Raw genomic sequence first — 14706 nt, 5'->3', positions numbered from 1 at the left:
TTTGCAAATGCATTCAAAATTAAAAACTGAAATATCACATTTACATAAGTATTCAGACCCTTTACTCAGTACTTTGTTGAAGCACCTTTGGCAGTGATTACACCCTCAAGTTTCTTGGGTATGACGCTAACAGCTTGGCACATTGTATAAACAGATAAACGGTATCTACTGTATCTCTATGGCTGCAGATACGTGGTATCTATCTCTATGGCTGCAGATACATGGTATCTACCTCTATGGCTGCAGATACATAGTATCTATCTCTATGGCTGCAGATACATGGTATCTACCTCTATGGCTGCAGATACATAGTATCTACCTCTATGGCTGCAGATACATAGTATCTATCTCTATGGCTGCAGATACATGGTATCTATCTCTATGGCTGCAGATACATGGTATCTACCTCTATGGCTGCAGATACATAGTATCTACCTCTATGGCTGCAGATACATGGTATCTACCTCTATGGCTGCAGATACATGGTATCTATCTCTATGGCTGCAGATACATAGTATCTATCTCTAATGCTGCAGATACATAGTATCTACCTCTATGGCTGCAGATACTATGTATCTATCTCTATGGCTGCAGATACATAGTATCTATGTCTATGGCTGCAGATACATAGTATCTACCTCTATGGCTGCAGATACATAGTATCTATCTCTATGGCTGCAGATACATAGTATCTATCTCTATGGCTGCAGATACATAGTATCTATGTCTATGGCTGCAGATACATAGTATCTACCTCTATGGCTGCAGATACATAGTATCTATCTCTATGGCTGCAGATACATAGTATCTACCTCTATGGCTGCAGATACATAGTATCTATCTCTATGGCTGCAGATACATAGTATCTATCTCTATGGCTGCAGATACATAGTATCTATGTCTATGGCTGCAGATACATAGTATCTACCTCTATGGCTGCAGATACATAGTATCTATCTCTATGGCTGCAGATACATAGTATCTATGTCTATGGCTGCAGATACATAGTATCTATCTCTATGGCTGCAGATACATGGTATCTACCTCTATGGCTGCAGATACATAGTATCTACCTCTATGGCTGCAGATACATAGTATCTACCTCTATGGCTGCAGATACATAGTATCTATCTCTATGGCTGCAGATACATAGTATCTATCTCTATGGCTGCAGATACATAGTATCTACCTCTATGGCTGCAGATACATAGTATCTATCTCTATGGCTGCAGATACATAGTATCTATCTCTATGGCTACAGATACATAGTATCTATCTCTATGGCTGCAGATACATAGTATCTATCTCTATGGCTGCAGATACATAGTATCTATCTCTATGGCTGCAGATACATAGTATCTATGTCTATGGCTGCAGATACGCGGTATCTACCTCTATGGCTGCAGATACATGGTATCTATCTCTATGGCTGCAGATACATGGTATCTACCTCTATGGCTGCAGATACATGGTATCTACCTCTATGGCTGCAGATACATGGTATCTATCTCTATGGCTGCAGATACATGGTATCTATCTCTATGGCTGCAGATACATAGTATCTATCTCTATGGCTGCAGATACATAGTATCTATCTCTATGGCTGCAGATACATAGTATCTATGTCTATGGCTGCAGATACATAGTATCTACCTCTATGGCTGCAGATACATAGTATCTATCTCTATGGCTGCAGATACATAGTATCTATCTCTATGGCTGCAGATACATAGTATCTATGTCTATGGCTGCAGATACATAGTATCTACCTCTATGGCTGCAGATACATAGTATCTATCTCTATGGCTGCAGATACATAGTATCTATCTCTATGGCTACAGATACATAGTATCTATCTCTATGGCTGCAGATACATAGTATCTATCTCTATGGCTGCAGATACATAGTATCTATCTCTATGGCTGCAGATACATAGTATCTATGTCTATGGCTGCAGATACGCGGTATCTACCTCTATGGCTGCAGATACATGGTATCTATCTCTATGGCTGCAGATACATGGTATCTACCTCTATGGCTGCAGATACATGGTATCTACCTCTATGGCTGCAGATACATGGTATCTATCTCTATGGCTGCAGATACATAGTATCTATCTCTATGGCTGCAGATACATAGTATCTATCTCTATGGCTGCAGATACATAGTATCTATCTCTATGGCTGCAGATACATAGTATCTATGTCTATGGCTGCAGATACATAGTATCTACCTCTATGGCTGCAGATACATAGTATCTATCTCTATGGCTGCAGATACATAGTATCTATCTCTATGGCTGCAGATACATAGTATCTATGTCTATGGCTGCAGATACATAGTATCTACCTCTATGGCTGCAGATACTATGTATCTATCTCTATGGCTGCAGATACATAGTATCTATGTCTATGGCTGCAGATACATAGTATCTACCTCTATGGCTGCAGATACATAGTATCTATCTCTATGGCTGCAGATACATAGTATCTATGTCTATGGCTGCAGATACATAGTATCTATGTCTATGGCTGCAGATACATAGTATATATCTCTATGGCTGCAGATACATAGTATCTACCTCTATGGCTGCAGATACATAGTATCTATCTCTATGGCTGCAGATACATAGTATCTACCTCTCTGGCTCCACTACAAGTAGAACACCAGATAGTTTTGTGCTTCTTAACAATGATAAGAAAACATTTTTAGAATTTGATTTGATCTCTGAGTGAAACCTCTTAACTGTGAGTGTGTGTTGTTTTTCCACAGCACCCCGACTCCAGCCACAGAACAGGAGGCGCAAGGAGGTCAGTGTCACACAAACCTTTTACACCTTCCTTATCCCTCCATCCTTTCTCTCTCTGTTACCTCTCTCTCTCTCTCTCCATCTCCTTCTCTCTGCTCTGTGATGTGCTCAGACCGGTAATAGCCCACTATAGCTGTCTAATCCACATTAGTAAGCAGCGCATCCACAGAGTTCACCCACACCAAACCCCTCTGGCTATTGATTTCTTGCCCCACATCACGGGCTCAAGCCAAGCAATGCCTCTGACTATCGATGTGTTGTGGTACACATAGTGCTGTGGCAGTCATGAATTTCATCAGCTGGTTATTGTCGTGCAAAAGACTGCCGGTCTCATGGTAATTTTAATTTTAATTAGCATAAACACGTTTAGCATCTCCAGTTCTCCATGCATACAACCCGCATACAAAAGTCTAATATATCAATTTCATATACACCATCACAATAAATCAGTTATTTATTTTAGTCTGTTCTAAAGACATATTATGATATGAAGAAAATGTATTTCAGAAGAACAGAATATGAGTTTGCCTACTGTATGTTCTCTGGCTATGCTACCATGCCATAGGATGTAGGCTTGTTCATTTAGCTGACAATAGATGCTTATAAGTCCCATGCTATTATTTTATCTTATATGATTTTATAGTAAGAAGAATATAATTCAACTTAGCTGAATAAAATAGAAAGGATATTTTTCCCATTCCAGAGCGAGTGTACATATGAAGTGGTTATGTTGAAGTAAAAGTGATAATTTGAAACAGGTTCTATAAGATAGATTTAGAGTTATTCGGTAACTTTAGTTTTGAATGATACGAACCTTAGAAATCAAAACGTATATGGGCTGCATGATGCGACTATAGGCTCTTGATGATTTGAGAAAGTCGCAAAAAAAGCTTGTGCTCTGTTCCTTGCCTCAGGCTGCACAGCTCTTCTCTCATCAAGTGGCCATATTTTCACCCATCAGACTATTATCAATTGAGTCTTGTCTTTACTAATATGTCAAATGAGTTTAGATTTAGAATGGCCCATTATGAAATGGGCAGTAACAGGAACAGGGGTAAAAAGACATGTCATCCATATGCACTGGAATAGTGAATGGAGGCCACTTTCCTGCTGGTTTGTTTTCAATCATGCTGGGTAGGCTACTCTGGTTATTTCACTCCACGCATCAACCACTGTTTGAGGAGCATGCAGCCTCTCGCTGTGCGACAGGTGATATTCTGCCAAAACTCTGCATGCCATGGGCTCTCCAACCCTGTTCATCGATAGTAACATGTTTTCACAAGAAACATATTTAATTCAACTGTGGACAGACCCTTTCTCTGCGCGCTTGAGAATGGAATGAAAGAGATAGGGGAGGAGATGGAAAACATGTTGGTGAGATATTCTGTAGCTAAAGGAAATGTGTCAGCCTATTAATTATGAAAATATAAAAAATGCCCTCAAAGGCGATTACTAGAATTTATTCAATTTTGGAGTATACAGTGCATTCAGAAAGTATTCAGACCCCTTGACTTTTTCCACATTTTGTTATGTTACAGCCTTATTCTAAAATTGATTACATAATTTCCCCCCTCATAAATCTAAACACAATACCCCATAATGAAAAAGACTTGACTGGAGTCCACCTGTGGTAAATTCAATTTATTGGACATGATTTGGAAAGGCACACACCTGTGTGTATAAGGTCCCACAGTTGAAAGTGCATGTTGGAGCAAAGAACCTGATGGTTACTCTGACAGAACTACAGAGTTCCTCTGTGGAGATGGGAGAACCTTCCAGAAGGACAACCATCTCTGCAGCATCCCACCAATCAGAATTTCATGGTGGAGTGGCCAGATGGATGCCACTCCTCAGTAAAAGGCACATGACAGCCCGCTTGGAGTTTGCCAAAAGGCACCAAAGGACTCAGACCATGAGAAACAAGATTCTCTGGTCTGATGAAAACAAGATTGAACTCTTTGGCATGAATGCCAAGCGTCACATCTGGAGGAAACCTGGCACCATCCTACGGTGAAGAATGGTGGTGGCAGCGTCATGCTGTGGGGATGTTTTTCAGTGGCAGGGACTGGGAGACTAGTCAGGATCGAGGGAAAGATGAACGGCGCAAAGTACAGAGAGATCCTTGATGAAAACCTGTTCCAGAGCGCTCAGGACCTCAGACTGGGGGGAAGGTTCACATTCCAACCGAACAACGACCCTAAGCTCACAGCCAAGACAACGCAGGAGTGGCTTCGGGACAAGTCTCTGAATGTCCTTGAGTGGCCCAGCTGGAGCCCGGACTTGAACCTGATCGAACATCTCTGGAGAGACCTGAAAATAGCTGTGCAGCTCCCCATCCAACCTGAAAGAGCTTGAGAGGATCTGCAGAGAAGAATGGGAGAAACTCCCCAAATACAGGTGTGCCAAGCTTGTAGTGTCATACCCAAGAAGACTTAAGGCTGTAATCGCTTCCAAACGTGATTCAACAAAGTACTGAGTAAAAAGTCTGAATATTTATGTGAAGGTTTTTGTTTTGTCATTACAGGGTGTTGTGTGTAGATTGACGAGGTGACATTTAAAAAAAAATCCATTTTAGAATAAGGATGTAACGTATCAAAATTAGGAAAAAGTCAAGGGATCTGAATATTTTCAAATGAACTGTAGGCTAATCCAATTCTGTACCAAATCTTAAATCAGTTTTAAAAATAAATACAAATCTGCTGTGCGTAAACTGCGGTAGGCTATGTATTGTATAATGGCACTATCATTATTTTAATTCAGTTTTGGGGGGGGGGATTGGGCTCGTATACTGTATAGGCCAGTGCGGATGCATAAACTCTAATATGCATATGAGGGTTTTTAATTAATCATCACCTTAGAAAGTGCTGTCCATTTCATTGTTTGGCTTTGAAACAACATCCACAATGACCATGTTTTCCACTCAGTTTCAACCTGTAGTACTTCAAATTGATCAATCACAGTGAGGTGAGTTTTAAAAGCATGATACTGTTTTGATGATAAGTGTTTGATGTGATTTTAGATTGATGTCAGAGTTGTTAGAGGAACCATAGAGCGCTGAGTACCAGTCCACTAGGACCTGATGGAGGGACAACAGAGTGCTGAGTACCAGGCCATTAGGACCTGGTGGAGGGACAACAGAGCCCTGAGTACCAGGCCATTAGGACCTGATGGAGGGACAATAGAGCCCTGAGTACCAGGCCATTACATTTTTATTTATTTTTTTCTACATTTTAAGTCATTTAGCAGACGCTCTTATCCAGAGCGACTTACAAATTGGAAAGTTCATACATATTCATCCTGGTCCCCCCGTGGGGAATGAACCCACAACCCTGGCGTTGCAAGCGCCATGCTCTACCAACTGAGCCACACGGGACCATTAGGACCTGATGGAGGGACAACAGAGCGCTGAGTACCAGTCCACTAGGACCTGATGGAGGGACAACAGAGCGCAGAGTACCAGGCCATTAGGACCTGATGGAGGGACAATAGAGGCCTGAGTACCAGGCCATTAGGACCTGATGGAAGGACAATAGAGGCCTGAGTACCAGGCCATTAGGACCTGATGTTCGTTAGTGAGTTGGTTAATACCAACACATGTCCTGAGTGCATAAGAGGAGATTACCATGAACAATCACATGGAATTTCACTGCGGTCATGACTCATGACTCTCTTTGTGGCGGTAATATGGTCACCACCAACAGCCCTAGGTACACTTTTCCAGGATTTGTCTAAAGAACATACTGATCTGGGTCCCACAACTTTGTGCAGGCTTTTGTTCCAGACCATTACCAATGTACCTGAGTTGGCTAATTAACTAAATATAAAGAGCTTGATTAAGTTGAATCAGACATCAGTGTTTTAAGAAAAGTGTTGCTTTCTTAAAAACACCAACCTTTCTCTCCCTAACCCCCAGAGGTCATCATAGAAGGGGCAGAGGTGGAGCTTCCCACAGAACCCACCAATGATATAGAGATGGAAGTGTTGGTTCGTCCTACGCGGGCCCAGTTGGAGCAGGTGGTTGAGCTGAGTATCTTGCTGAAGGGAGAGAGGTACAGCGATGCTCTAAGAGACACTGCCAGCTTCCAGTACCAGACACTCAACCAGCAGTTCATTGACAAGGTACGACTCAGAAATGTCTGTTTCCCTCTTTATCTCTCTCCTTCTTCCCTACCTCATTCACTCATTCCTACTTAACATTCTTTCCTCCCAACATGATATCATAGGAAATCGTTATCCTGGCCTGTAAAAAAAAAAAAAAAAAAAAGTAATGTTTTGATGATGTTTTTCTCAATACATTGCAATCAATGGGAAAGATGAGTATCACAGGGTTGACAATTTTCTTGTTATTCTCCTCTCTCCCTCTTTCTCTCCCCTTCCCTCACTCTCCCCCTTCTCTCTTTCCCTCCTCCCCCTCCATTCTGTCTCTCTCCTTTCCCTGCCTCCCCTTCCTCTCATCTCTCTCTATCCCTCCTCTCTCCCACCTCTGGCTGTATGTTGACTCTCTCTCTCCCCCTTCTGCTTTCTCTCCCCCCTCCTACCCCTACCTCTTTCCCCTCTCTCCTCATCCCTCACTCTCCCCCTTCTTTCTCTCTCTCATCCCCCTTCTTTCTCTCTCTCATCCCCCTCCATTTTCTCTCCCTCCTTTCCCTCCCTTCCTCCCTCTCCTCTCATCTCTATCTTTCTCTCTCTCTCCCTCATCTCTCTCCCTCCTCTCTCTCTCCCACCCTGTCTGTCTGTAGACAGACATAAAGGCAGACAGACACAGACAGGCAGTTATGCAAACAGAAAGACAGGCAGACAGTTTCAAGTTTTCAAGTCAATTGATCAAATTGTGAACAAAATCCTCTTTAGAATCAGTTGAAGAATTCATAAAAAAGGGTCTTTGTTTCTGGATCTGCAAACCATTGTGTCCAATGGAGGTCAAAAATGATTTTGGGTCGATTGACTTCAAATGACATATGCCGGGTCATGATGGTCCCCTGATCACAAATATGTACAATTTGGGAAGATTAAACCTTTTTAACCCTTTGAAACCGCCCCTATGATCCCCAATGAAGTACTTCCCTCTAGTCGCAGGAAGCTGAAATTCAATGTACGGCCTCCGTGGGACACTTTTTAACGATGCCCTGTGTTTCAAGTCTTTACATTAAGAATTTACCATTCTACAGAGGATGGAAGACCGTGGTTTTGTGTAACTGCAGGGAGTGTGAAGGACCATGTTGACGATTCCTGTTGCCACAGGAAGCTGAACCTCAACATAGGGCATCCCTGTAAGGTCACGATTGGATGTGTACAAGGACGGTTAGCTAGCTCAATCGCAGTCAGGGGGCATTATGGTTATGTGAGGGCTGTAGGTAATGCTTTTCTACGGAAGAAAGGCCTTCATCTCGGTGGGACAAAGTTTTCACTGTGAAGAGTACATTTCGCATGGTAGGCTGGCGTTCATCGGAAGCGTCTGTTGAACAAGACCATACATGAATTTTGCTTCTAGCCTCAACTGTTCTGCCAATGTCACTCAAAAACACATTAACTCTAGGCCAGTCTTCAGGTGAGACCTACCTTTCTGCCATGTAGTGGGGAGAGGGGCAAATTAATTGTTAATTTGATTAAGGTTAGGGTTATGCCTAGGATTGAGGCCCTAACCCTAGCTTCATGTCCACTCCCAGCTCAACCCTAACACTAGCTTCATGTCCACTCCCAGCTCAACCCTAACACTAGCTTCATGTCCACTCCCAGCTCAACCCTAACACTAGCTTCATGTCCACTCCCAGCTCAACCCTAACACTAGCTTCATGTCCACTCCCAGCTCAACCCTAACACTAGCTTCATGTCCACTCCCAGCTCAACCCTAACACTAGCTTCATGTCCACTCCCAGCTCAACACTAACACTAAATTCATGTCCACTCCCAGCTCAACCCTAACACTAGCTTCATGTCCACTCCCAGCTCAACCCTAACCCTAGCTTCATGTCCACTCCCAGCTCAACTCTAACACTAGCTTCATGTCCACTCCCAGCTCAAACCTAACCCTAGCCTCAACCTAACCCTAGCTTCATGTCCACTCCCAGCTCAACCCTAACCCTAGCCTCAACCTAACACTAGCTTCATGTCCACTCCCAGCTCAACCCTAACACTAGCTTCATGTCCACTCCCAGCTCAACCCTAACCCTAGCTTCATGTCCACTCCCAGCTCAACCCTAACACTAGCTTCATGTCCACTCCCAGCTCAACCCTAACACTAGCTTCATGTCCACTCCCAGCTCAACCCTAACCCTAGCTTCATGTCCACTCCCAGCTCAACCCTAACCCTAGCCTCAACCTAACCCTAGCTTCATGTCCACTCCCAGCTCAACCCTAACACTAGCTTCATGTCCACTCCCAGCTCAACCCTAACACTAGCTTCATGTCCACTCCCAGCTCAACCCTAACACTAGCTTCATGTCCACTCCCAGCTCAACCCTAACACTAGCTTCATGTCCACTCCCAGCTCAACCCTAACACTAGCTTCATGTCCACTCCCAGCTCAACCCTAACACTAGCTTCATGTCCACTCCCAGCTCAACCCTAACACTAGCTTCATGTCCACTCCCAGCTCAACCCTAACCCTAGCTTCATGTCCACTCCCAGCTCAACCCTAACACTAGCTTCATGTCCACTCCCAGCTCAACCCTAACACTAGCTTCATGTCCACTCCCAGCTCAACCCTAACACTAGCTTCATGTCCACTCCCAGCTCAACCCTAACACTAGCTTCATGTCCACTCCCAGCTCAACCCTAACACTAGCTTCATGTCCACTCCCAGCTCAACCCTAACACTAGCTTCATGTCCACTCCCAGCTCAACCCTAACACTAGCTTCATGTCCACTCCCAGCTCAACCCTAACCCTAGCTTCATGTCCACTCCCAGCTCAACCCTAACACTAGCTTCATGTCCACTCCCAGCTCAACCCTAACACTAGCTTCATGTCCACTCCCAGCTCAACCCTAACCCTAGCCTCAACCCTAACCCTAGCTTCATGTCCACTCCCAGCACAACCCTAACCCTAGCTTCATGTCCACTCCCAGCTCAACCCTAACACTAGCTTCATGTCCACTCCCAGCTCAACCCTAACACTAGCTTCATGTCCACTCCCAGCTCAACCCTAACACTAGCTTCATGTCCACTCCCAGCTCAACCCTAACCCTAGCTTCATGTCCACTCCCAGCTCAACCCTAACACTAGCTTCATGTCCACTCCCAGCTCAACCCTAACACTAGCTTCATGTCCACTCCCAGCTCAACCCTAACTCTAGCCTCAACCCTAACCCTAGCTTCATGTCCACTCCCAGCACAACCCTAGCCCTAGCTTCATGTCCACTCCCAGCTCAACCCTAACACTAGCTTCATGTCCACTCCCAGCTCAAACCTAACACTAGCTTCATGTCCACTCCCAGCTCAACCCTAACCCTAGCCTCAACCCTAACCCTAACGTCATGTCCACTCCCAGCTCAACCCTAACACTAGCCTCAACCTAACACTAGCTTCATGTCCACTCCCAGCTCAACACTAATTCTAACCCTGACCCTAACCTTCGCTTCATCTCCACATCTTGGCTCAACCCTAATGCTAGCCATAACACAACACTAACTTATTGTCCACATCCCAGCTCAACCCTAACTCCAAGAGCTGAGTCAAGATGTGAAGGCCAATGTGTTATGGTTATGGTTGGGGTTGAGCCGGGATGTGGACAGCTAGGGTAAGGTTTAGGGTTGAGTTTAGAGTTTGTCTGTCTTCCTGCCTGCCTGTCTGTCTCTCTGTCTGTCTGTCTGTGAGTTTATATGCCTGTCTGTCTTTCTTTCTGTCTGTCTGTGAGTTTATATGCTTGTCTGTCTTTCTTTCTGTTTGTCTGTCTGTGAGTTTATATGCCTGTCTGTCTTTCTTTCTTTCTGTTTGTCTGTCTGTCTGTCTTTTTTTGCCTTGAATGCAATGTATTGACTTATGCTCCAATACCCTTGATGCATATCTATGCGTCAATATCCTGTCTGTGAAGGTGGGAAAGTAGATAAAAAAGTTGGAGGTGGGAGCGAGAGGTGGGAGCGAGAGGTGGGAGCGAGAGGTGGGAGCGAGCGAGAGGTGGGAGCGAGCGAGAGGTGGGAGCGAGCGAGAGGTGGGAGGGAGCGAGAGGAGGGAGGGAGCGAGAGGAGGGAGGGAGCGAGAGGAGGGAGGGAGCGAGAGGAGGGAGGGAGAGGTGGGAGGGAGCGAGAGGAGGGGGGAAAGAAAGAGGGAGATAAAATGGAGAGGGGGAGGAGGGAGAGGAGAAAGAGGGAGGTAGAGAGCGAGAGAGGAGCGTCATGTCTCTGAAGTCTTTCTCTATGCGTCCGTATTGTGATGCTAATCTTTCCTCATTGAATGCAAGGTATTCACTTGGACATCAACCATCTGACACTCATCTTTTCCAATTGACTGCAATTTATTGATAAACATCAACCCTGTGGCAATCATATTTTTCCACTGACTGTAATGTATTGAGAAAAACATAAACACTGTGACACTCGTCTTTTCCCATTGACAGCAATGTATTGAGAAAAACGTTAGCTGCATTTGACCTTTTTTGCAAAAAATGTGCCAGAATGAGGTTTTAAGGCTGCTAATGGGCTGTTCCTTTCTCTTTCAGCATTCCTTCTCGCATTTCTCCACTTCACTCCTTTACAGTACTCATCTTATTTCTTCCACTCTTTCCTTCTCCTTTCTCACTATCCTTTCATCCTGCTCCTCCTGTCATCTGTATCTTCTCTAAATCTTCTCTCTCATCTTCCCTCAACCCTTTTCTACTCTTTCCATCCCCTTTGTCCTCTTCTGGCATCTCCTAATCCATCACTTTGTTTGTAGACTCTGAGGCTATAGTTATTCATTGTTAATTTTAACACACACTGTCAGGGCACTATAAAGAACCCACACAGTTTCAAATTCTCTTAATTTGACTGTTGGTATTTTACACTAGGCATACTCTGTGTGAAAAGATGCTGAAAGTTAGAGTTTATGATGTGGCTTGAGGCCGCAAGAGAGACTGGAATAGAGAAAGCAGGACACACACACACTCACTCACACACAGATAACTTTCCTCCACCATCAAGGCTTTTTGACTGAGAACAAATGGGTCAGACATTTTACTGCTGCTGGGAAAATAAGATGTTTTTGACTCTCCCCTGGAAGCCGTTAATGTACTCATTATTACTCTGTCCATAGCCACGGGAAGTAGTTCGAAGGTTGGGGTGCTGACAATTTTTTGTTGCCATGGCGCGGGGCTAATGCAGGACTATTAATAGCCCAGTGCACGGTGCAGCACCTTCAACACCGCTAATTGCCACGGCTACGAGTCTGTATTAAACTTTTATCACTCTGTGATAAAAGGGGGAGGGAGATGGACAATGAAAGAAGGAGAGAGACAGAAGAAGGAGGAGGAGAGGGACGGACATGTTCGGAAAAACACAATCTGACGATTAAAGAAGTCGGCTGTGTTGCCAAGTGTGTCAGAATAATAGTGATTGCAAAAGCAGGGTATTTACCACATTGATTGGGGAAGGTAGAAGAGGGTGTAATGGCAGGGTTGCTGGCACACTATTAAACGTAATTCAACTTTATCACTGAGGAGGTATTCCACAATGCTGGGTCCATGAGTCAGCAAAACCATGATTCTCTTCACAAAACACTCACTAGGATCTAGCAACAAGGTTCAATCAGAGGTCTGAGTGAGTAGTCACTAGATGGCCATGCTAGAAATCAAATCATACCAAATTGTATTGGTCACATACACATATTTAGCAATGTTATTGTGGGTGTAGTGAAATGCTTGAGTTACTAGCTCCAACAGTGCAGTGGTATCTAACAATTCACAACAATACACACACATCTAAAAGTAAAAGAATGGAATTAAAGTAAAATAATGGAATTAAAGAGCTGTAAAATAAGGGTTAAATAAAATAAATAAAAAGAGGACATAAACTAGCAATATTCTCAGAATGAACTGTTGAACTCACGTTGACCTCGTTGTGTTTGCAGATCGAAGATGCTCTGGGGGGACTGCCAGGCTTGAAGAGTGTGACTGTGCTGGAGTTCAGGTCAGTCTCTACTGTAGTGGTGTATTTGCCTGGTCCTGGTCACATTAGGATGTGATTTAGTTTAGCTAACTTCCTTAGCTATCATTGGAATGCTATACTGGACATATGTATCGCATGACAGCAATAATCTGAAGAGTTGGATAAAACACATCTTTGATTTGATACACTGACCTGACCTTCTCACCTGATCTTTGTCAAACATAATTTCTTTAGATAAAGTGTGTTTAGTTGTCCCCCACCATGAAATCGGGGAGGGGACTGTGGATCGATCTCCGTCCATCTGTTCGTCCGTTATTCACACGCGATATGTCATACATGAATGGCCCAATTTTGACGACATTTGGGTGAATGATGTGTCTTGTCATAGAGATCCAGTATTTACAAAGCAAGAGGAATAACTGGGCCCAAAATCTGTCTTCTACAGCAGGTGGCGTTATTTCTTTGGCACATGATGTGGAGTAGCCTACAGGGAATGGATTAACTCAGGAGACTGGCTGGCCTGGCAACATCTGCTGAGCTCACCAGGCCAGTTAATCAAGTTTTCATATGGTCCGCTTGGGTCAGTAGCCTATTACATAAGTAGCCGATTTTATTATCAACCAGCATTCGGTTTCCAAGCGGAGGTAATGTCGAAACCTTCCCCCTCAGTCTCAGTCTCGAGTAAGCCCGCCTGGAAGCGGGAAGCGTATCAATTCAGAGTTGAAATTCGTCACGCGCATTCAAAGTCCTCCACGTGCTTTAGTCTTTTTTCATATCAGACACAGAAAGATTTACACAGGCCTACACTATGGAGCTGCTTGCTTGTCAAGACATAAACCTTATTTACACAAATCTCTTGTTGGTTTAATACAAAGGGCCTAGTAATACTATTATGTAGTCTAGGCCTATATAATTATTTAGAAACCAGATGAATTCCCGAAGCTGTTCATGAGCTATGTTGTTTATTTATCACCTTAATATAACCTGTCTGGTGGCATGTGTGTGCAACTCCGCACACAGCTGATTGGTGCAAGGGAAGAAATGGGTTCTAATAAGCCCAGTCGCTGCACAATATTCCCAAATGCAATCTTGAGAAAATACAACAGTTTTTGACTGCAATTATTGAAAAGAGCAGGATCCCTGCTTTTCAGTGGTGTATGATGTATTCCTCAACTCAAATTGTTGTGCAATTGCCAGCGTTTTACAATCTTGAGTGTCTGGCATTACAATCAAAATAATGAATGGAGGGAAGCGCATCAGCCATTTGAATGCATAAACTGTAGGGCTATAGAGTACACAGGAGGTTGGTGGCATCTTAATTGTGGAGTACGGGGTCATAGTATTGGCTGGAGTTTAAAGATTGGAATGGTATTAAATACATCAAACACATGGTTTCCTGTGTTTGCTCCCATTCTATTTGCTCCATTCCAGTCTTTATTATGAGCCCGTCCTCCCTTGATAGAGTACCACAGTATGAGTTATAATACCCATAAAACCTAGAGGTCTGTGATCTATTTTTATTTATTTAATTTTCTGTATTTTACCCCCTTTTTCTCCACAATTTCTATCTTGTCTAATCGCTGGAACTACCCAACGGGCTCGGAAGGCGAAGGTCGAGTCATGCGTCCTCCGAAACATGACCTGCAAAACCGCACTTCTTAACACCCGCCCGCTTAACCCGGAAGCCAGCCGCACATGAAACACCGTTCACCTGACGACCGGCGTAAGCCTGCAGGTGCACAGCCCGGCACAAGGAGTCACTAGAGCGCGATGAGCCAAGTAAAGCCCCCCCGGCCAAGGCATCCCCTAACCCATATGACA

At 44.0% G+C, this 14706-nt stretch overlaps 1 long non-coding RNA gene across 1 annotated transcript; it reads left to right on the top strand.

Moving 5' to 3' along the window:
- The first annotated feature begins 2769 nt into the window (after window positions 1–2769).
- Window positions 2770–12908, top strand: LOC139546392 (uncharacterized). Its single transcript, XR_011669216.1, has 3 exons — window positions 2770–2810; window positions 6723–6928; window positions 12848–12908. It is a non-coding gene; the product is annotated as an uncharacterized lncRNA (long non-coding RNA).
- The last annotated feature ends 1798 nt before the right edge of the window (window positions 12909–14706 follow it).

This window comes from Salvelinus alpinus, chromosome 20 (assembly GCF_045679555.1).
Source record: "Salvelinus alpinus chromosome 20, SLU_Salpinus.1, whole genome shotgun sequence".
Lineage (NCBI taxonomy): Eukaryota > Metazoa > Chordata > Actinopteri > Salmoniformes > Salmonidae > Salvelinus > Salvelinus alpinus.
The sequence above is the reverse complement of the archived record's forward strand: the minus strand, read 5'-3'. Positions and strand labels throughout refer to the sequence as shown.